The 23,310-nt window shown below is 40.4% G+C and overlaps 1 long non-coding RNA gene across 1 annotated transcript in view; it reads right to left on the bottom strand.

Moving 5' to 3' along the window:
* LOC307025296 overlaps positions 1–11,690 on the bottom strand; it is a 36,697-nt gene extending 25,007 nt beyond the window's left edge. Inside the window, exon 1 of the long non-coding RNA XR_013804138.1 lies at positions 11,530–11,690. This is a non-coding gene — a long non-coding RNA (uncharacterized lncRNA). The remainder of the gene's footprint in view (positions 1–11,529) is intronic.
* Between the last annotated feature and the right edge of the window lie 11,620 nt (positions 11,691–23,310).

Genomic DNA, 23,310 nt, shown 5'->3' with positions numbered 1-23,310 from the left:
CACCACGAAAAAAAAATAGATTTCCTGTATTCTGGTGCATTTTAGGTGGTTTTATGTGGCTATACTAGCATGAGGAAAATGATTCGTACATTTTGTAATTTCATCCAGTAGTAAAGAAAGGAAACATATTTGATTATTAATTCAGAGCCGTCTTTGAACGAATAAAAAGCAGTTTAAATGCCCATATATTGTACATTTATATACAACAATAAATATGTGTGAGTGCATTGAGAGATATTGTTGTGGAGAGTCATTTATATATAAATTGCAAAATATATTTGTAAATCCTTCTGTGAGCATTTATTAATATTGAGACTGATCTGACTCCATACAGATGTTAAGTTCACCTAGGAATGGTATCATTGACTTAAATGTTCAAATAAATGTTGCTCTTCTGTCTATATTGGTCATATGATGACCCTTGACTGAAATGTTTCCTGTTCAATATCCCCACTGATTTCCTTAAAACTCTGGGATGAGAGTCCACATCACAATTTACTCTAAACTGTCATTTCCCTTTCATCACCTCAGCAATGGAACTCTCTCCACTGTCCCTGTATTCTGCCTCTGACTCACTCTCAAGCACCTAGATGTCAAGAGAGGTGGTGAAGTGATTATTATTTATTGAGCAGTATACTCTTTCACATTGAATAATAACAAGTCATACTGAATGTAAATACAACTGACTCTAAAGTAAGTCCCAGTCTGTGACATTGGACATTTTGAAGACTCAAAGCCCCAAGCAGTAGGTAGAATATTAGCTAGTCTATGTAATGTGCACAGAAAATAAATAGTATACTGAATACTGTGATGGAAATTGCCTATAAGCACTCAGTAAAGCATAAACACACACAAAAAGCTTCTGAACGATAAGAAGTATAATTAAAACATAATGCAATCATTTTGAGAGAGAGTACCTTAAAGAACTCAGGAAATAATCTCTTATCGAACTGAGGCTCCAGTCAAACACACTGACTGCGTCTCTACATGGACATCAGTAAGCCATTTATGAGTATTATCCCGGTTATGATCATATTGGGGATATGGTGTTTACATGAGCACAGAGAGATCGGGTTATTCATGTTCCCTGTTTACATGATAAATACTAGTAACCTGGCATTTCAATGCCTTTTCTCATCTAAACTATTCAGTATTTGTATCTCTCTCTATCATGACATAAAGATAAAACTCCTCTCCAGAAGTGATACGCTTTTGCCGCCACCGCCGCCGCAGCCATCACTGTTAACTGATTAACTGCAACTAGCTGAAGACTTACTTTCCTCTTTTTTGAAAACAATGTTCTCATGTCCATGTTGTCTGGGGGAGAAAATATATCAAACCAAGAGACCGTCAGCTTTGATTTTCGCTGTATTAACCATTTCCTGAACACTTGGTGTGTGTGCCTTACCTCCGCTACCGGCATCGCTTCATACAACAGATCTGAGCTGCTGTCCAACTATGACAACACTCATTGAACATGCGCGCTATGTGAGAATCAGCCTTGGTACAAAGTAGCAGTGAAAACATGGTACGGAGTTTCATTGATTTGGGCATTCTCTCAATAAGCAAGTGGAATGGATTTGATAGTGAAGCACTGACACAGCGCTCTACAAAGTGCGTTGAGTGTATAGACCCATTCACGGACTTTCCACATGGTAAAAGTGGGGGGGTCTAAACTAATCATTTGAAAAAGTGGGGGGGACTTGTCCCACCCTCATATAATGGCTGCGACGCCCATGCTCTCAAGGGGTACCCTGTCCGTAATGGGGAGGGGCCCAGACCGACTGTCAACATGTGACGGGTTGGGACTGAGAACGTGTTGGACAGACAGACAGGCAGACAGACAGACAGACAGGCAGGCAGGCAGGCAGGCAGACAGACAGACAGACAGATTTAGAGAGAGATATTTAAGCCTCAAACAGTGCTTCCCCTGATGATTCTGACACTTTTTCATACATTGGAAATGTATTCAATCCTCATATTTTGCTATATTGTTATGAGAGTATAGTTGACTACTTAGTATGTGTAGAAGCCTTATGTTGTTGTTATTTATTATTTTTAAGGCTATCCCCAAGATGTTGCTCTGATGGTCCCGAATGGTTTCAGATTTGCATTTACAGAATTCATTATAATCAGATTTTTTAAATGGAAAGCTATCATGATATGACACAGCCCTGTATCATCACCACCACAGTGACCTTTCACGTTTTTGACTAGGAAATTGACATAATTAACATTCACTTTAAATGATAAAAAACAATAAACGTAAATGACTTTGTTCACTGTGACTTTGAGCGGATTTTCCCTGGTTAATTCAGTTGTGTCATTGATTCTTAGGGTGTGTGTTCGTTCAGGGACAACATTTAATCTCAGGGTTTTTGTCCTTAAGGCACACATGCTTATCTCCTCATTCCACATGACAAGCCAAACTAAAGTGATGGATCAATCAAGACTGGTCAAAGGCATGGATTTACTTCCCTCTTTTCTTCCTTGTGGCTACATCCTGCTATGGGATAAAGGCAGGTGGAAAATCAGAGAGGCACATTGCCCTTTGGAAATATCACAAAAACAAACTACTGTATATTTGCACAGATGCTGCTAGCACCAATTCCAAAATAAATACTGCTGGTTTCTGGTGCTAAATTAATTTGATAGAACCTGGATAAGACTTTTTGCAGTTTGAATGAGCAGCGTAACACAAAAGTGACCTTTACTCAATTTTAGGATTATACAAATTGCCTGATTTACTCGGACCTTTATGTTAAAGGGGACCTATCATGCAAAATGCACCTTTGTACGTCTTTTATACATGAATATGTGTCCCAGGGAACTCACCAACTGTCAGAAAACACAACCCTCTCTATTTTCCTCCTTAGCCAAATATCTAAAAAAGGGGCTGCAACGGATCTGAAAAAAACATGTCCAGATTTCAACACTTTTCTACTTCACAAAGAGGTGCTCCGCTTATTGGTCAACTCTCCACCTATCAGGGGAATGAGCCACGGTCACGTGCATTTCCAAACCTCTCATTCGCATATACTGTAGGACGGATTTCTGTCCATTTGGCTATTCAAATGTTAACGAAACGGACAGACTTCCGTGCACATCAGCGGCTGTCGGATTAAAACAGTTTAATGCACTTTTAACACTCACGTACCCAGGATTCCTGCTCCTTTCCTGGGTTACAAAGTGAGGTGACGCAGCCTGTCCTCTGGGTGCGCTCTATGGGGGGGGGGGGGGGGGGGAATCTGCCTTTCCCTGCCTTTCAGAGACTTATTGCTGGGTCAAACTCTAAGTTACAAACTGTACACATTGCATTCTTGCTAATTAGCCAAAATATGAACGGAATAAGTAGCAAGCATCGTAACAAACAGAGTAAAATAAATAGGGACAACAGCTTGTCAACCATACTTGCCAACCTTTAGACCTCAGAAATCGGGAGCATTTCAAAATGCAAAATTGGGGGGGTGCTAGTGGATCGCCAGGCTGTTAGATTAACATTAACATGCTTATTGTAGTTGTAAGTGCACTGCCTTGCGGCCTGTAGCACGGTCCTTGAAAGGAGTGAGCAGAGAGTAGAGTAGTTGTCGATTCTTGTTCTGTTTTCTGTGAATATCTGCCTCACCCTCTCAGACTTTGAGTTGCGCGCGCTACTAAAGAGACGTGTTACCATGGAAACCAAAAAATGGTGTAGCTGTATTAAAGTCCGAGTGGAAACAGTCGTGTGTAAATCTGATTTTGTCAGAAATTGGGAGAAATGCGGGAGAAATATGACCCCGGGAGGAAACTGGGAGAGGGCAATGAAATCGGGAGTTTCCCGCGAAAATCGGGAGGGTTGACACGTATGTTGTCAACTAACCATTCAGAAACGTCCTGCTGCAACCAAGATGTTTGCACCTCCACCAAAACCTCCGCTGCTTCAGGGTCAGTTTCTGGATCAAATTGATAATATGCTTGAACACATGCATTGCTCTGAGATGACATGTTTATTCCACACTCGTAATCACAGCAAACATGGTAACGTGACTCTTGCCGGCTCATGCCCCCCTCTTCTGCAGGGGGGCGTGGTCAGCTGCTGCTCAGAATTTTCAAAGACAGGCTTGGAATAGAGCGAAAATGAGCTAAACGAGGCATGGCTAAAAAATGATCGGTTTGGTATTTTGAAAAATAAAATGTATAAATATACCTTATATAGCTATGGTCATACACTATATCATTTAAATATAGCATGATAGGTCTCCTTTAATTTAGCTTTTTAAATGAAAAATACCTTTTTTGAGCCTCAGGGATAATTTCAAAGTCTATAATATGTTGCTGATCCACTTAGTAACCTTTATTGCGTCATTGTTATTGTGTCGGGTTGAATGTGACATGTTAGTATTTTGTCTTGGAAAGGAAATTATAGCTAAACAGATACATTTAAATGTAAAAAACGACAACAGATATGATTGTTATTTCATAGATGTTTAGTTTAGTTTATTTATGTATAGTGTTGTGGACAGTTCCCATCGATGAACTGTCACAAAAACAGTAAATTGAGCAGCTTTAGCCGACATGGCTAAATTCCAGCTGTTGTCCCCGGCCAGATGGTAATAGGCACCCTTAAAATCACAATTTATCAACAGCATTAGTTATAAATAAAAATAAAATAATGTACGTTACTGATGATAAGAGGCGCAGCAAAAGCACCCTGCCTGCCGGTTTTTTCTGCGTTTTCTGATTATATCAACAACCAACCGAAAATGTATCGGGATACAGAGAGAGTGCAGGTAACTAGAGATGTCTTTGTAGAGAACTACTTTTAGTTCAATTCTATTCGTCCCAAGACAACATCTCAAGAATAGATCCTGTGTGGTCGCACTATGTTAATCCTTGGACATCCATCATGATGCCAAATAACTTACATGCAGCTCATTGGTTAAACAAAAGTAATCTATCAATTAGATTTATGATTCGAAAATAATAAAAGTAGGGTAGGGATATTATCCGGCTGAACAAAACGTGCATTTATCTAACCGGTTCGTTTTCCACAGACCTTATTTAGAGCTATTTTCCAAAATCCTATGGAGAAATGAAATCCCATTGCTTTCTGTCGAGGGAATCCGAGCGCAGCTTACTTCCGGGTTTAAGGACGCGTCACTGCACCACTTGCATAGACCTCACAGCGGGCGGAACTTGTCATAAAGTCCGCGAAAATAAAGCCCGCCCATTTAGAGGGAAGATATGATTGGTCAATTGTACTGTCATTTGACATTACTCTCATTGAGTTACTATAGCGGGCCCTCTGTGAATGTAGAGAGGGACCAACAAGCCCTCCCGTCTTCACAGTAGGCTTGTTTGAGACAAGCGAGACCTGCGCAGACCTGCGCAATTTCGATCAACGTCTTGCTAGTGCGTTGCATGATGGTTAGTCATTTTGTCCGACTTGCTCTGGAGGCTCGCCTACATGAGACGTTGAAATCTCGCGGGACAAATACGCCCGCAGCCTTGAGGGCGAGGCGGCGCAGTTCCTCTCCACGGGCTGCGGAAGCGAAATGCTTGATGGGAAACGACTCGCTGGTATCTCGAGCTGAGCGCTCATTGGTGGTTTTTACCACGTGCTGCTGATGAAACTCTCCAATTGGCTCGGCAAAAGTTTGTTGTTGTTTTGAGTCAGTTTTACGTCGCCCCCTCCATTAACATTTTTCATGATTGTTCCACAATGTTTATCATCATGAAATTAATATCTATATATGTTATACTATACTTGCACTACTTACCGTTTTCATACTTTATATATCCTTGCATATTCATACACACTGTTCATACTGCTCACAGGCTGCTGTGTATATTCATACCCCTCACTGTTTATTCATTATTCAATTCATTCTATATTTTATTCTGTAGATTGTTTACATTACTTTTCACTTTACCGCTTGTTGCACTCCTTGTTGGAAGCTAAACTGCATTTCGTTGTCTCAGTACCTGTAATATGTGCAATAACAATAAAGTGTAATCTAATCTTGAGCAGGAACAAATGTATTTACTTAGTATATCTGAGATTAACGATTAAACACATGTATGCATTCTTTATAAATGCAAACCGAGTCAAGCCGACTCCGGAGGTGGCGGTATGCACCTTAAAGTTGTTTGCAATCCGGCAAAAAACCGAGAGAAGAAGAAGAAGAAGGTGAATAAGGAGAAGAAGAAGAAGAAGAAGAAGAAGAAGAAGAAGCCGACTCGGAGCTGTCCGACTTCAGGCGAGCTTTTTGAGACCTCCCCCGGCTGCGATCGGCTATTCTCGTCTACTTTCGAGGCGAACTTTCAAACAAGCCTAGTAACTCGCAGAGAAGGTGTCGGTACCATATGTGGGGTCCGTCTCTTACCAATGACGTCACGACGTCATGACGTCACACACACCAATTTCCCCGCAGGCTAGGCAGTCAATAATATTCTAATTAGGTTCGGCTTGATGTGGAGATGTGATTTGATGTGTCGTTTGTCCCCCAACTCCTCTCCAAAGTTGAGATATGTAATAAAATAGTCAATTTTCATGCCCAAAGCTAAGCACTAGGCCCTGGGTAAATTAAGAGGCTGATCTGGGGCACTTTTGTCCACTTTCCCTGGTGCTAGAAACTCAAGTTAGGCATCCCTGGAATCGTCTAAGAGATTAGATGATCAGTGGGGCCTTGTTTTTACTGAAACATGATGTTTCTATGTATATTTCCATTGAAAATGCTAACTGCTAGCCGCAAAGCTAGCATCGCAGCCACTGCTCCGTTTTCAGAGACTTTGCACACGTTTTTCACAAACATTTTACATTGTTTTTTTTACTTTCGTTGCAGTGTCTTAAATGTAATTTAGGTTAACTTCCTGTTTGAAGTTGTTGCTATGGAAACAACATGAAAAAAGTAATATCTTCTACATATAATAACGGACAAAGTAAAGAATGAAGTGTAGGCTATGTTTAAATGTTCGGAATTTGACAGTGTATGATGGTCCTCTTGAGTTGCCGTACAGCCAATGGCGTACAGCCATTGCTCCGTTTTCATGTTTTTTTTACATGTTTTTCAAACATTTTCACACGCTAGGAGTATAGGAATACTTCAATTCGGTTCGTCATGATCTGTAGATGTGATTTGCCCCCGAGCACCCCTGGGTAAATTACCGTACAGCCAATCACAATGTGTACAATGCGTGACGTCATTTGTAAGAGACGGCCCCCGAACACATATGGTACCCCGAACACATATGGTACCGACAACTGCATTTAACCCTTCACATTCCAACAGAAACTGAACAGGCAGATTCGAAGGATTTATTTCTTTGGAAATGTTATTTTAAATACAATTAAATCAAGTTATTTTGGCAAAACTAATAAAAGATGTAACAACAACAAAATATTAAAAAATATATAATATATATATTATTTTTTTTTATGTTTTCAAATATTATTTTTTAGAATATCTTAGGCCCTGCCCTGACGGCTCGCCACTGCTAAAACTATATATCATGTTTTAATTAGCCCACTTTCCAAATAAATTCAATCAATTCAAGTTAAAAACATTTTCTAACAAACCTTAGTGGATAATAAAAGCACAATACTGTAACTTATTTCCATAACAAGCTTGAAATATACCGCTTCATATTTCGTAGATGTAGGCTGTATTTTCTCTTAAAGCATTTTCAATTATCAATAATAATTTACCTAAAATTGATTGATTTTGCTAACCTATAACTCAATTTATGAGGCAATATACCTCTAGTGAGGGGCCCAGCTCTTCTTTAGATTTTCTGTATGTGGCCATCAGTGAAGAAAGTGTGGACACCCCTGCTTTAGAGGGTCCCTGTGCTGATGAGGACGTCCTGCCTTGTTCCTGTGCCTCAGACGCTACAAGGACTTATCATTTTGACTCCAACGTATGTTAATACAAATATACATTTATTTTGTTATAATTTGGTGTAACTGTCACTAAACGTAACTTCCCCCTGGGATTAATACATTATTTTAATTTATTTATTGATGAATTGGTTGATTTGCACGTGGTGAAGGCAGGTAAACACCTTACATAGGTCTGTCACAGAGGGTTGTAATTGGTGTCAATTGCAGCCAGCTGCAGATTAAGTGGTTAGGATAGGTGAGGGAGGGGTCAATGGCTGCTGAGCTGGAGACAGGACAGAGAAATGTAGTGCAGCAGAAGAGTAGAAGCAGATTGCTCACAGTCAAGAAAAGACTGTTGGAGGCTTTCATCCAGAGTGCTTTCTATTTTTAAATAAGCTGATGTATACAATATGCATGGGATATACAGGAACTACATCCCCAGCTACTGAGCTAAACTGATTTATTAATTACAATAATATATAATGAATTATTAATGAACCAGATAACTGTTTCAGCAACTCATTACAGTGAGTAAAGTTGTGTGGAGTAAGTTGTGTGAGTTTCCTTCAAAACAATTTAGAAGGAAGGAGATTAAACCCGGGTGTGTAAGGGTCTCCAGAGCAATGAAAGGAGGGAAACAGATGGTGGGAGGTCATTTAAAGAGAAACATAGCTCCCTCCTTATTCTCTTCTGCATGAATTCACTAGCTTAAGTAATGCTGCGGTATATTCCAGGAAGACTCTTACAGAGACGTCAGGTAGAAGTCGAGGTGAATTAGAGGAGAATTTAGAAATGACTGTAAGTCTGTGTTACTGTAATGCGTGACATAAAACATCCTCAGTGAGGCTCTTATTTATGATTATCACACAGCTTAGTTGAATACTTGTTTCTTATTGTTCAATTCGGAAATTCTTGAGGTTGCACATTTTTTCCAACAGGCCACTGCTAAGGAGAACAGACTGTTGCTAAGGAAAAAGGTTAAAAGGCACAGCACTGGACATCAGAGAAATCAACAGAGGAAGACAGACAGGAAGTACTTGGTACTCTGGTACTTGGACACTAACATATAACCGATCAGTTCTGCCGTCATTTTAAGTAACGTTGCTGTCGCCGTAGTTCTAGACGTTGGCATGATAAATGTTTTAATACAATCATTTTAAATGAATAAAATACTTTCTGACTAAATATTGTAAGTCAAAATGTTGGTTTATTTAGTTGGTAGCCTGTTACTAGTGATGTTACGTATTGCGCCGAGGCTTCGGAGCGTGTGTCGAGTAATCCCCGAAGCTTTTTGTGAAGCATCTATCTAGGCTTGTATCGTTTTGGGCCAGTGACGTCATCGATGACAAACGAAGCCTCGCTGCCTGTCGATACCACGTGACTGCTTCAGGAAGCGATTCAGATCGGTTGAACCGTTTTTTGAACCCATGGATGTAGGTTGAACCATGGTTGAACCACAACACTCATAATACCCATGGATGTATAATAATAACGATATTACCCCTCCTGTACCCGGGTCCGCTGGTGACACGATGGAATTAAAAGAGCTCAGAACCTCACTTATATAGAGGTCGGAACATGTCATAAGTATAAATAGATACAAGCATAAATAAATGTAGGAATAAAAACAGGAATACATATGTTAGTGTTTTCAGGGAGATTCAGCGTGTGTGCTGTGGCTCAGCTGGAAAGCAGTTGACTCACGACCGCAGGGTACCTGGTTATACGACTCGTCAATACGTCTTTTTTGTTGTTTATAAAAGCTACAGCTAAATGAGATAATGTAGTTAATAAATGTATTCTTTGATATGGTTTAGCCTTTCTCAGGCTACAACATGGTTAAGTTTATGAATATTAGTAAGGAATACAAATCCCTCTTTGCAATGTTTACCAGCCTCCTTAGGCTTTTCAATCACAATCAACTGGAATAAAAACAATATTGTTAACATGAACATATGATAACATATAATGTTCGTTGTTTAGAGTTATTCTAAGGCTTTACTCATTGGGAACTCGGTATGAGATAGAGCACTGTTGAGATGTCCAATCTGCCTGTTTTAGACACTTTGACCAACAGGGGGTTTGTGTTCAAATTTAAGCCCAGGATGAAGCCTCATGAGATGAACCCTTTTGCGAACCAATTGGCTGGAAAGCTTCATAAGGCTTCATCTCGCCATCACTGCCTGTTACGGTATCTGAGAGGACCCAAACGCAGGACACGGCAGAGTGTTGAAAAAAGGTTTTATTTGAGGTGGAGGAGCGGGGAGAATAATCCGGCTGGAATGGCGACTAGTGACGACAACACGGCGGTCGGAGAATGATCCTGGAGCACAAGAAGAAAACACGTAAGAAGAACATCCAGTGTTTTAGGAAATAGCTTAATAATGCTAAGTAGGCTAGGCAGTGGCAGCGCTAGAGATTTTTTCTAGGGGGTGCTGTGGGGTCGCTTGACGTTTCGTAGAGGGTGCTCAAACTTTAAGGGTTTCCCATTCATGCACCAGCGCTACAGTTGAATTTTGTACCGCAACCATAATTGTCAACCCTCCCGATTTTCGCGGGAGACTCCCGATTTCATTGCCCTCTCCCGGTTTCCTTCCGGGGTCATATTTCTCCCGCATTTCTCCCGATTTCTGACAAAATCAGATTTACTCAGGACTGTTTCCACTCGGACTTTAATACAGCTATACCATTGTTTGGTTTCCATGGTAACACGTCTCTTTAATAGCGGGTGCAACTGAAAGTCTGAGAGGGTGAGGCAGATAGTCACAGAAAACAGAACAAAAATCGACAACTACTCTACTCACTCCTTTCCTGCCCACACATATGCTCCATCAAAGATGGTGCTACAGGCCGCAAGACATTGCACTTAGATTAACATTAACATGCTTATATTGTAGTTCTAACAGCTCCGGCGATCCACTAGCACCCCCATTTTGCATTTTGAAATGCTCCCGATTTCTGAGGTTTCAAGGTTGGCAACATATGAATGCAACACTCCCCACACGCACACACAGTGTACGCACACACAGTGTACCCACGACTGTTACAATGAAGGCTCGGTAATCAGCTCACGGCATATAGGTGTAAGCAGGGGTAAAGTGCTATTTTTACAAGTGGGGAGTGGACCTCACCTCCTTTAGGAGGGTCCTCACCTCCTCTCGTGGGGTCCGGGGGTATGCTTCCCTGGGAAGATTTTTTTTTTAAATATTGAAGTTAAAAGCATCAATTTGGTGCACTTTGAGATCAAAATGAAGATATCTATGGATACATCTCTCAACATACATATGAAACAGAACTGTAAACAGATTTACTATTTCTTTATAGATATTTTACAAATCACTCCCCTTTTAAAACAAACCGTTTGAGACACACTGAGATAACTAGACTAAAGTTAACTATCTAAACACTGAGAGTCCTTTACTTCACCTGAGCTGAGGTTATCTGAGACTCTCAGTCTGACAGGAGAGAGTTCTCCCTCCACCTTGTTGTTGAAAAAGCTCCTTATATCCGTTAGCTTGGCTAGCTAGCACGAGATGCTAACCACAACGATCTCCGGTAGAGACCCACCGGTGCTTGGGCACGCACACAAAATGGCTCGTGCCACACACACACACAGAGCAGAGCTTGAATGAAACACAGAGAGCCAGAAGTAAGCTACTTGTACTCACGAGGCCTATTATGTGCAGAATCCCTCTCGCTTTCAGGTGGTTTTGATTGAGTGTCCACACGTGGACGTTTAAGGACTAAAAAACGATCCATTTGTCACTTTGCTGTTAGCAAATAATTTGGCGCTCCAGCTAACAGGAAGTCACTCAAGTGTCAAAGTAATTTAGCCTATGGGTAGGTCAAAAATCTAATGGGTGCTGGCCATTGGCCCAATCATATCACCTGACCTGTGTTGGCTTTATGTTTTTGGTCAAACATTTGTTTGTTTCACATTTGCATTGATGTAATCAATAATTTGTCTAATTTAATTTAATAAAAAAAATAAAAAAACATTCGAAAAAAAAACAAAACATATTTCTTGGGGGTGCTTAGGGGGTGCTTTGGCAATCCTGGGGGTTGCTTCAGCAGGTTGTGGAGCCTCCGCTGATATGCCGTTGTAATCAGGTGTGTAGTCGGGGAGGGTGCACAGCTGATTGCAGCAGGTGAGTGGAGGTTGAGCCGGGAGCCAGGAGTGACAGCCACCACGCCCACACAAACACAGACAGGGAAAAGGGAAACAAACACGAAGGAGGCGGCTGGAAGAGTACAGCCACCACATAGCCATGTAATACACAAGTTATTGAGCCGTTTCCGCTCTACATCCTGAACTCCTCCCTTCGATGCAATGCACTTCCGTTTTGGCGGACTGGGTTTGTTTTGCTAGCTAGCTCCGTTGTGCCGACAAAGCACTGATATCGCAGAGACAAAGAGGATATAACAATTACAACATGAAGAAAAGTGGTTCGGGAACTACGTGTGCGGTAGTTGGTTGCAATCACTCGAGAAAGCACCTGAACGAGTGGTTAGATAGAGAGTGCTACGACCACAAACCAGCACCCAGCCATGTTGTTCATTAAATACAGATAAACACAACAAATACTGCATGCATTGTATTTTTTAATATTATATATGAATATTTTCATAGTGATGTAATTGTGTGGGCTGCTTTTATATTTTAATTTGTAATACCTGTTAGGATTAAACATGTGATCTTTCTTGTTGAAGCCATTTCTTTAGTTTCCTCTCAACAATTAATTCATTCAGAGTTATTTATGTACAGTATGAGCTTAATATGAATGATGAACTGTGTTAAAAGAAATTGTAGCACTCTAAGGAACATATGAAATGCAATAATGCAATAACAGTGCAATAATGAAATTAAATTACATCAAACTTTATTTTCACTCAAACAGTACAGGCACATATGATATATTGCACAGCATAAAGAGATCATGTAAATTGTGCATTATGTAAACAACAGACAACTGTTGGCTCCTGTGGGCATGACCTAAATAAGGCAGTTTATTTTGGTTTTAAAATGCTGAGATATTTACTGCAGAACTGTAACCTTCCCTCAACAAAATCGTCAACAATTTTCGGGAGCATGTGGGCAAAGTAGAATGTGCGCAGCCTTATGATATGCCTTCAGACTGTCCATTGCTTTTCCATCTATTGCCATGGATTGAACGAAGTAGGAGCAAATTTTGCTGTACGTTATGCTGGGCCACGTCGTCATGTTATCCTCCCAGTTTTGCACTGAATTCGGGTGGGGGAGAGTAACGCCATCTCCAGTCAAAGAAGTAGAATCGTGTTCCCAAGCTAGCATCACTGTTAGCATCGAAATCGCTGTGTTTACACCAGTGCCCGTCTGACTGTTTACACCGGTTTACACCGACAGACGCTGTGCAAAAGACTTCCGGCGGAAATGAAGTGCATTTGTGTAGGGTTATGGCGCTACCCGTGGTTTGGCGCGTAAACTTGTCTATAAGTGGGGATGCAATATGCTCCTGATCACCATGTCAGTGATATTTTTAATTATTGACCTCCTCTCTGCACAGTATCCCTTATATTACATATTATACAATTTAAGGGCCTTGGATGATGAAAACGTTTTTTAAAATGTTTTTATACCAAGTAACAACTTCATTTATTTGTTTAAAACTGTTTGCATAGTTATAATACATTATCCTTGAATCTTGGAAACTCTCCCTTCAAATGCTAGGTTTTACATACTTGGAGGGAAAACAATATAAAACTGAAATGCTGATTTTCTCACTGTTAACAACATACTGCAATAATGATGCAACTTGGACATATTGCATGTGGCCTCGGGTTTGATGAAACAACAGAGCAGCAGATGCTGCCTGCAGCCAATTTTGGTCTAGAGAGGTTACAGTCTTCAACATGAAAGTTAGCACAGCAGCAGACTGTGGGTCCCAGGAGAGGGCTCCACAATACACAAAGTTTCTCTGGGTTCACGCAGCTCAGTGCACTGAAGCAGGGTTACAAGTTCATTCATCCATAGAGTGAACGTTTAAACATTAGCCTTTGTCTTGAAATCTGATAACTGCAAATAATACGCTATGAGTTTTAACAGTTCAGTCAGTTACAAAATGTCTGTCCTAAAACAAGTGGAGTGGCTATTGTCTCTTCCAATCCCAATCCAACTTTATTTATACAGCACTTTAAAACCTCCAGACCAAAGTGCTGTACAGAGAGATACATACAATATAAAATCACACAGCTCAGCTCACAAAACATAAAAATAAGTATAAAATCACCAAAATATACAAACACAAAACAAACCAGAATAAACGTAACAATTAAAAAATAAAAACAACCATATTGTAAAAACAATAGACCACTTAAAGCAAATAAAAGCAACAATCTACTTCTGCGCTTAGACTTTGTTTTTGGCACCCTCAGGAGCAACTGATCAGCTGACCTGAGAGTGCGAGTGGGCGTGTAGCTCTTAGCAACAGAATCCCTAATTTACACCTTGTAAAAGTTATGTTGGCAAATTAATAGAAAACTTGGAGTCAAACTGCTTCAATTTTCAGACCTGCAGAGTAGAAGCCGAAACAAAGAAACATGTCCTCCGTCTCTCTCCCTCCCTCTGAAAGTTAGCATCCCAAGGGGTCCAATTGGGATTTTTCCATTGGATTTCGATATATAGTGCAGAAACAACCTCTGTGGCAAACACACATTTATGATACTTAACACATTTTGTTCAGCAGGATCATTTATACCTATTAACGTGATTTTTTTTTAAGTATAAAATGCAATTGAAGTAACAAGCTAACGCTAGGCTACAAACAAACTACATCACGCCTTAATGTGCAAGCTGAGGGGACTATTCAGTGGACATTTACATTTCCTCAGCATCTGCAATAAACATGATCAACTAGAACAGCGGCTTTCAAAGTGTGAGGCGCGCCTCCCCTGGGGGGCGCCAGAGAGCTTCAGGGGAGGCACAGCGTGAGACACAAAAGAACGAGAAAAAGACGAGTAAAGTGACACTTGTGGCTGTCTTTGGAGACCGAGTTCCCCCACCTCGCCAAAAAGGCTGTAAAAGTGCTCATTCCCTTCACCTCCACCTACCTGTGTGAGTGCAGGTTTTCCGCATTGACTTTGATCAAAAGCAAGTACCGGTAAAGACTGCAGCCAGAGTATGATCTGCGTTTATTCCTGTGTGCATCAAAGACGCAGACTCATTGTTCCCACTAAAGTAGGGGTGAGTGTAATAAGAAGGCAAAGTTGACGTTCAGTGTTTTACCGGGAGCATATAAGGATTTATCCACCATGTTGAAAATGTTAAAAAAAATATGTCTTGAGAACACGGCGTGCGGAAATATACGGGTCGTGCTGCAGCTAGATGTGCCTGTCCTCTGTAAGAAGGTGTCAGCGACTGACATGCAAGGAAGAACGGCTGTCCACAGGCTGTTCCAACTTTAACAACTGTATTAACTTCCAGGGTAGTGAATTGAACATGCAATTGTAATTGGGTGTGTGGTATATTTTCATGCACGGACACGCATGTTCCACAACACACAAACTGAACAACACTCAATTTTTCGATCGCTACCAGTGTCCTTGCAATCTTGTTATAATAACAAGTGCATGTTACTGATGCAATATGGTTGAGACCATTCGGGCTTATTCTAGAGGGGTGCAAGGAATAGTCCAAGTAGTGGGGGAGTTTTATACAATATGTTTAAAACATAAAAATAAAAATGTTTAAAAAAGTTATTGTTTAATGTTTTAAGGAGGTGACGCTACTCAGCCAATCAAATCGGTGCAGTCAGCACGATAGATTCAAACACACACACACAGAGACGAGACAAGAGGAGAGAAACAGTCGGAGTAATTTAAAATGGCGGAAGGTAGACAGCGAAAACAGAGCATTTAATTACATTTTCTCTTACTGGACCTCTTTGAAATGCAATTGAATACCCCTGCATTATAGCAACAACAACAATAATAATAATAATAATAATAACAATAATAACAGCAATAATAATTGGGAGGGGGGGCGCGGCTGTTCATATGTTCTCTGAGGGGAGGCTCACCTACCCACACTTTGAAAAACCCTGAACTAGAACATCTCCTCCTTGAGACCAATATTGACTGTTTGGGAATATCTGAATCTTGGCTAAAACAGTCGTCACCATCCACTCTTGTATCTATGTCAGGATAACGTGTTTAGGAAGGGCAGACTGAAGGGAAAAGGAGGGGGTGTGTTGCTTTATGTGAGGGATACCTTTACTTCTAGGGAGATTGCACTCCCAGCTAATATTGCATTTGATTGTGTTCACACTTTCTGAGGAAATATCCCTCACCATGATTGGCCTGTACCGACAACCCACCGCTAAGGTGGATTTCTATGACCAGGTAAAACTCCTGCTGAATTTGATTAAATCTAGAGACCAACTATTAAAGCAGAGCTTATAATCCGGACTATCCACCGACAGACATACTCATGCTCGTAACAAGGTAACTCAAACTATAAGACAGGCCAAATCAAACTTTTTCATCAATATTATTGAAGGTGCGAAAGGTAATAGTAAAAAGGTTTGGCAAATCCTAAATAAACTATTAGGTTAAAATAATAAACAGGAAAATAATGCTCTAGAATTAAAAATCAATGATGCCCTGATAAAAGACTCTGCAGTGTTGGCCAGCTCTCTAAATTAGTATTTTATAAATAGTGCTCTTGACCTCACAAAGCTCTTCCCGCCATATGAGGTCTCCCATAGCCCCACTGTGGATGCACATCCAGTTTTTGACCTGGAGGAAATCACAGAGGTGGAGGTAAAACATGTAACCTTAGGGTTAAAAGGTTCTAAGGCTAGGGAGGGTGATTTAGACACCAACTTTATAAAGACAAATATTTACAGTCTAATAAAACCAATTACTATGCTAGTAAATCAATCTATCAGCACGAGGGAAGTTCCATCATCCTGGGAAGTGGCCACGGTGACACGATCTTTAAATCTGGGGATAAGACAATGATGTCCTATTACAGACTAATCAGCACCCTCCCCTGTGTCTCTAAGATAGCTGAGAAATGGGTGTCAAAACTAATCACCAAACATTTAAATAAAGGTTTCGCTCCACTCCACCCAATGCAGTTTGGTTTTCATGCTCACCACTCCACTGAGAAAGCTAACTGTGTCTTTGTGGAAAAGGTTAAATGTACAGTATGTTGGACACAAGCCCATATGTAGGTGCTGTCTTCCTTGATCTCAGGAAGGCTTTTGACACTGTTGACCACCAAGTGCTCCTTACAAAGCTAACTCATTTCAATTTTTCTGCAGTTTCTATACATTGGTTTGAGTCATACTTATTGAACAGAAAACAGTGTGCTTTGGTCAACGGTGCCAAATCCCCCTACGTTGTCAACCCTGTTGGGGTTCCACAAGGTTCTATTCTTGGACCATTACTGTTTTCTCTGTACATTAATGACCTGCCTAATGTATGTCCTGATTTGAATGTACAAATATATGCCGATGATGCGGTCATCTTTGTACATGGGAAAAAGACTGAAATAATCTCATCCTGTATCTCAAATGCATTGGACAAGGTTCAACACTGGCTGAACAACATTTACTTACAGTTAAACGTAAAAAAAAAAAAAATGCATGATGTTCAGTAAACGACCAGTCAAAATCGAAGGATCCAATGTGTTTTTAAACGGAGCAGAAATAGAACTAGTCCCCCACTTCAAGTATTTTGGAGTCATACTGGACTCGAACTTGACTTTTAAGAAACATATCAAGAAAGTATCCAATACCATTAAATTCAACTTGCAACAAAAATTAGACCTTTCTTATGCTGAAAAGTCATACCTCCACTGTATGATTCTATCCCACATTGAATACTGTTTTACCAACTGGTCGTTTGCTTGTGCCACAAACCTGAAACCCATAGAACAGCTGTACAAGAGAGCTATCCAGGTGTTTGACAGAAAGCCAAAATCATACCACCACTGTACCATCCTTGATAAACACAATTTCTTGAGTTTTTAAACCAGAGGAGACTGTGAAGTCCACCGTAGACGGACCTCTTTTGGACAAAATGTCCTCTCCGTTAAAGGCAGCTCATTGTGGAATAGCCTCCCAACTGAGATACGGGATTGTCCCACTCTCAATAGCTTTAAAGGTCAACTCAAAGAATGGTTGAGAAACAAACAGACGTGCAATCACCGCTAAATGCACTTTAATACAGGGGTATCTCCTCTGCACTTTATGTAGCTCGTTTTTTGCACTTGATGTAGCTCTTTTATCTCCTCCTGCACTTTATATGTCGTAGCTGCTACATTGTACTGCCTTGTGGTTAAAGCGTGTATGCTGCTCATGCTCTTTCTGCATATCATGTATTTCTGTTTGCGGTGTATATAAATGTTATGTTCATAAATGTTGTATGTGACGGGACTACGGATGGAAATTAGCTCAAAGCTAAAATCCGGCTCATTTACATTTCAAAGCATTATTTTGTTTAAAATGTTCACTGATGTGCATTGTCCCGGTTCAAATAAACGATTAAAAAAATATATAATGGCAGCGCATCACCACCGCTAAGCTAATTAAGGCAGCTAATGTTCCGGGTGATGATGTTTAGTAGTTTACGTAGTCACTTGTAAAACTTCCTAGGCTAAAACACATAGAATCTTTCCGACATTTACAAGAGGGGTAATTACGTAGGCAGACATGTGCAAACCGGTTTCAACAGCCCAAAAAACAAGTGAAACTCGCTGCAGTTTCAAAATTCCCAAATGTCAAAAAATGCTCAAGTCGCAGCTGTTTGCATCACCTTTAAGTGTCCCCGTTTCCGCTGTGTTTTGAGCTCCCTAAAGCATTTTTTATTTTTCAGTTTTGCATCGTTTGGTTCATGCAAAGCTTTTAGTAAACACTGCAAATTTGATGTATTTTTTTTCTAAATGTTTGTGTTGTTACGTTGGTGAAGATTTATATTTGCAGAATTTCTGAAGCTGCAGCTAATCGAAGTGTTTTGGGCCATTGTAGCGCATTTACACCTGTCTGCCACTGTTAGTAACTACTGACATATTTCACGTTGTTGAACAAAAACTTGAAATCTCTAAAGCTAGTCTTAACCACAGGCATCAAACCTCAAACACGTTCAAAAAACCTGTCAAGGTTTAAGTTTAAAACCTGAAGGCAAACTCAATACCAGGGAAAGTGACTTTGTTCTATAATAAATGTGTAGCGCTACTTTATGGATTGAATAAGCCAATGAGCTTTTCATAGACCTCCATACAATTAGACTTATTTTGCAGCCACTACAGTCGCCCCCTGTTGGCTTTCAGAGAGAATAAAGGTACTTCTGCACTTTTCTGACCCTAGTCATTTGGAATAATAACTAGTTCTCCAGGAGCTAAGGAGCCTTACTCTGAATACATCCTAATTGGGTGTCATATTATATGTTGATTAATCGTGTATTTTTAATAATTGAATAAATTAACTTGCTGTGTCGTAGTCAGCTGTTGGTGAGCTACACCACCTGCTCGAAGCTGCAGCTGAACCATTAAGCCACAAACAGCAACAACTTGTTCTGTTGGAGGACCCATTGACACATATAATTCCCAGCTGTGCACGGCAACTAACAACTACCGCTGTGTTCATTTTTGCTTCAGCGACCATGTAGCCTGCCCCTGCAGTCCCCGGGCAGCGCTGGAACGAGTCAACAGACCGTCAAGCTGCATGCCCAATCTCATATCCCATGCAAAGAGAAGGAGTGAGTCTGTTTAGAATCGAATGTCCTCCTTGCCCATAAGCAGGCCTGTAGTAAGAGTAATCAACTGAATGTTTAATGAACATGCTGTAACACAACAGCCTTCCAGAAATTGAGTAATTAGTGCAATGTAAGACTGCTGCGTGAGAATGAACATGCACTTGTTCACTTCTTCTTGAGAAGCGATGTGGCAGTGCCAATAGATGACATGCCTAACACGGTTCACTGGCCGAGATCATTCTGTCAACATGGCCCTTGAGCATCCTCCAGGGTCAGAACTCAAATGTTATTTTTTTTCCTCCACACAAACTGTCTAATAGTCCCCCCCTCCCTGTTCATTTACCAGCCATGTTTGAAAAGCCAAGAAAAAATTAAACAAATGACAAGCTTTCTTTCTTGTGTCAGGAACAGTATTGTAAAGATCATGCCATTTTCTTACCAACTGTGGGATATTAGCCTTTGCAAAGTATTTACAAGCACAACAATGTGTACACACAAACACACTACAGTAGAGGGAAAACCCCCCAAATGCATAAGAGGGCCCCTTTAAAGACTGTACAGCATATTATGACTGATATCAGCCGTGCAGTACAAACTGAAAAGTGTAAAGTGAGAGTAAACAGATATTGTGAGAAAAAGGGGGAGCCATTTAATACTGTGGATGCATCAATGGTGTCAGGAATCCAAATGTATGATTTACCAGCTTGACAACAAAATGTTAAACGGCTTCTGGATCCAATGTTTTAATGTAGCCACCTACGATGATGTTCAGTGAACCATTCCACCATCATCTATAGCTTTTTTCAATTACAGTGTACAGGGTTATACTGTATGTCTTCCTGATCAGTATATAATACATGTCTTGAAATATAACCTGCACTATTGTATTCTAATCTATTCAACTCTGTTTAATTTTGCACTAATTATATTTTTTATTTATTTATTTATCTTATGTCCTATAATATGTTGCATTGTTTGAGGAGCTTAGGACTTAAGATATTCATCGCCATAACTACACTAGCTACTTCGCATATGACAATAAAACCCTGGAATCTTAGTCATGATAAATCCTGTATGTTTTAGTTCTAGTGGGCACACACTTCCAATCATTCCAAATAACTGCGCCACACTTTAGACTTTATACTCTTTTTTAGAACACAAACACTGGAGCACCTAGAGAACATGACCCTGGGAAACAATCGTTTCCGGCTAAAACGACTGGGTTTGAAGTGAAGAAGCAATTACCAGATATGACCAGGTTCCCTCACATCTTATAAGGACAGAAATGAATTGTACTCTACTGCTGGAAAAGCATTACAAACCATCACACTTCTGTGCCTTATGCAGCCAACTTGTATTTCAGTCACGGCAACCATAAGTGACCCCTTCACCCATAATCTGCCAGCAGATAGACACAACAGAGTAGAGCTTACAGTAGAAAAACTCTGTGAGTAAGCTGCTGGCCCTCCCCAGATTCTGGGATTTGAGCTAAATACTGTAATACTATAAAGTGTTTTACTGTAACAACAGTTCTTCTCACTAATAATGCTCCAGAATGTAGAGGGATTCTAACATTTTCAAAGGAGATATACAGGAAAAAACATCACGCTTCTGATATTACAGTTGTAACTTCAGCTCGACCCTGTAGTCTCCTTTTTACTTTAAAGGGGCCCGATTATGCAAAAGTTAAGGTTTCACATGTATATCTTATGCCTCTACGTTTTAGTTTTTTGCAGTGAATATATTCAGCACATTTTAACTTTATTATATGCTTACCTTGAAGGTAAGCATATAATAATGTTATAAAATACATTTTCGCAGCTTAACAGACGTCCCTCTCCCAATGCAAGTCAATGGGAAAAAGTATTTACGGCCCAAATTACATCACAGACTGACAAGTTGTAATACCACCATGTAGACTCTATAGCCACTTGCTTCAACGCCCAGCACACTTTCTTTGGGGGTTTTGAGTTATGTTAAAGGGGACCTATCATGCAAAATGCACTTTTGTCTTTTATACATAAATATGGGTCCCCGGTGTGTCGGGGAACTCACCAAGTGAAAATAAAAAACCCCTCTCTTTTCCTCCGTACCCAAATCTTTTTAAAAAATGGGGGTACAATGAGCGGATACAGATTTTCTGCAGATATTACGTAATTTCGGATGGTGGACACACAGAAAGTTGTGATCAGAAACAATGCCTGACGTGCTCTTTGTTTACATTAACAAGCCTCGCTAACACTCAGAGCTAACCTGTACTGTGTAGAGCACATGTGTTTAAAAAGCAGGAAATAAAAAAAGGAACTCACCTTGTGAGAAAAAGCATTCGAGCTCCAAACTGTTTCAGAAATAATCGTTGATGTGGTTTAGAACAGGATGGTGTTTTATCACAGCAGAATTTAACTTTATCTCCAGTAGAATTCTGATCAGGCATTAGCTCCGCCTCCTCTTTTTTTTTTTCAAGCTAAGGACTCAAAATCCGCGTTTCCTTAACAGGGCTGGAATAGAGGGGTATGAGCAGGCTACAATGGGTGATCTGTTTAGTATTTTAAGCAAAAAACTTCACAGACATGTTTTGTAGAGGTATGGCCCTACAATATATTTTTCCAATATAGCATAATAGGTCCACTTTAAAGTGAACCTATCATGCTAAGGCATATTTATACTTTTTATTTTTCAAAATACCAAACAGATCATGCATTTTAGCCATTCCTCATTTCACTCAATTTAACACTGTCTTTGCATGGGCTGATTCTGTGAGAACAGCACCATCTACAGGCCTGGCCTATGTACTACAGCGTCTCCAGTGCTTTCGAACGGCAATGTCCGTGGCTGTCTCCTCCTGATTGGTGGAGTTGGCCCAATAGCCGTAGCGCCACTTCTGTGACGTCACAGAAGTGTTAAAATCTGGATCAGTCTGTATCAGATCCGTTGCAGCTCCTTTTTTAGAGATTTGGGTATGGAGGAAAATAGAGAGGGTTGTGTTTTCTGACACTTGGTGAGTTTCCTGGAACACCGGGGACACATATTCATGTATAAAAGACGTTCAAAAGGGCATTTTGCATGATAGGTCACCTTTTAAGGTTGACTCCTGTGCGTCAATGAGCCATAAAGAATACTCTAGTCTGTTTTCCTTTTTTATAGTAGTATTTCTGCCTTGGAGTGCAGGGAATTTATGGGGATCTCCCACAGCCCGAGGATGCCTGTGTAAATGACACAACAGCAGCTAAACTGCCATTATCAGCTGTTGTCAGGGGTGCAACCATGTCAGCATTTGCATATATTAAACTAAGTCAGCAGGGCTGTTTGCTCAGAGATAATAAAGCCAGCAGGGACTCTGGACACCTGTAAAGGCAAGTGGCAGCCTCAAACAGCTCACCTATCTGACAGTTCAGCTCCGCATTTGAAATGGAAATCCGCCTGTGATGACTTTCAGCTGTAGGCCAAATATTGCCACGCACAATATTTGGACGAGTTACAATTTGCTGTTATTTCAAAATCCCTGTGTATGCTGCACATATACGTCTTCCAAATGAAATGTTGTTGGTCCATATACCATATAATGACACAAATATTGTTTTCCTGTTCTGACACTACTTTGGATAAGGTTTGGTTTTTGGAAATACCATTTTCATGAAAGGGTAAATGTCATGGTTCAAAGAAAGAAATGTTGGTTAAGGGTTGGAAACAGCAAATAAACAGCAGTCTCTCAT

The sequence above is a fragment of the Notothenia rossii genome (genome assembly GCF_949606895.1).
Source record: "Notothenia rossii genome assembly, chromosome: 1".
In the NCBI taxonomy this organism is placed as follows: Eukaryota; Metazoa; Chordata; class Actinopteri; order Perciformes; family Nototheniidae; genus Notothenia; species Notothenia rossii.
Note: the sequence above shows the minus strand (reverse complement) of the source record. Positions and strands in the feature narration are given on the sequence as shown.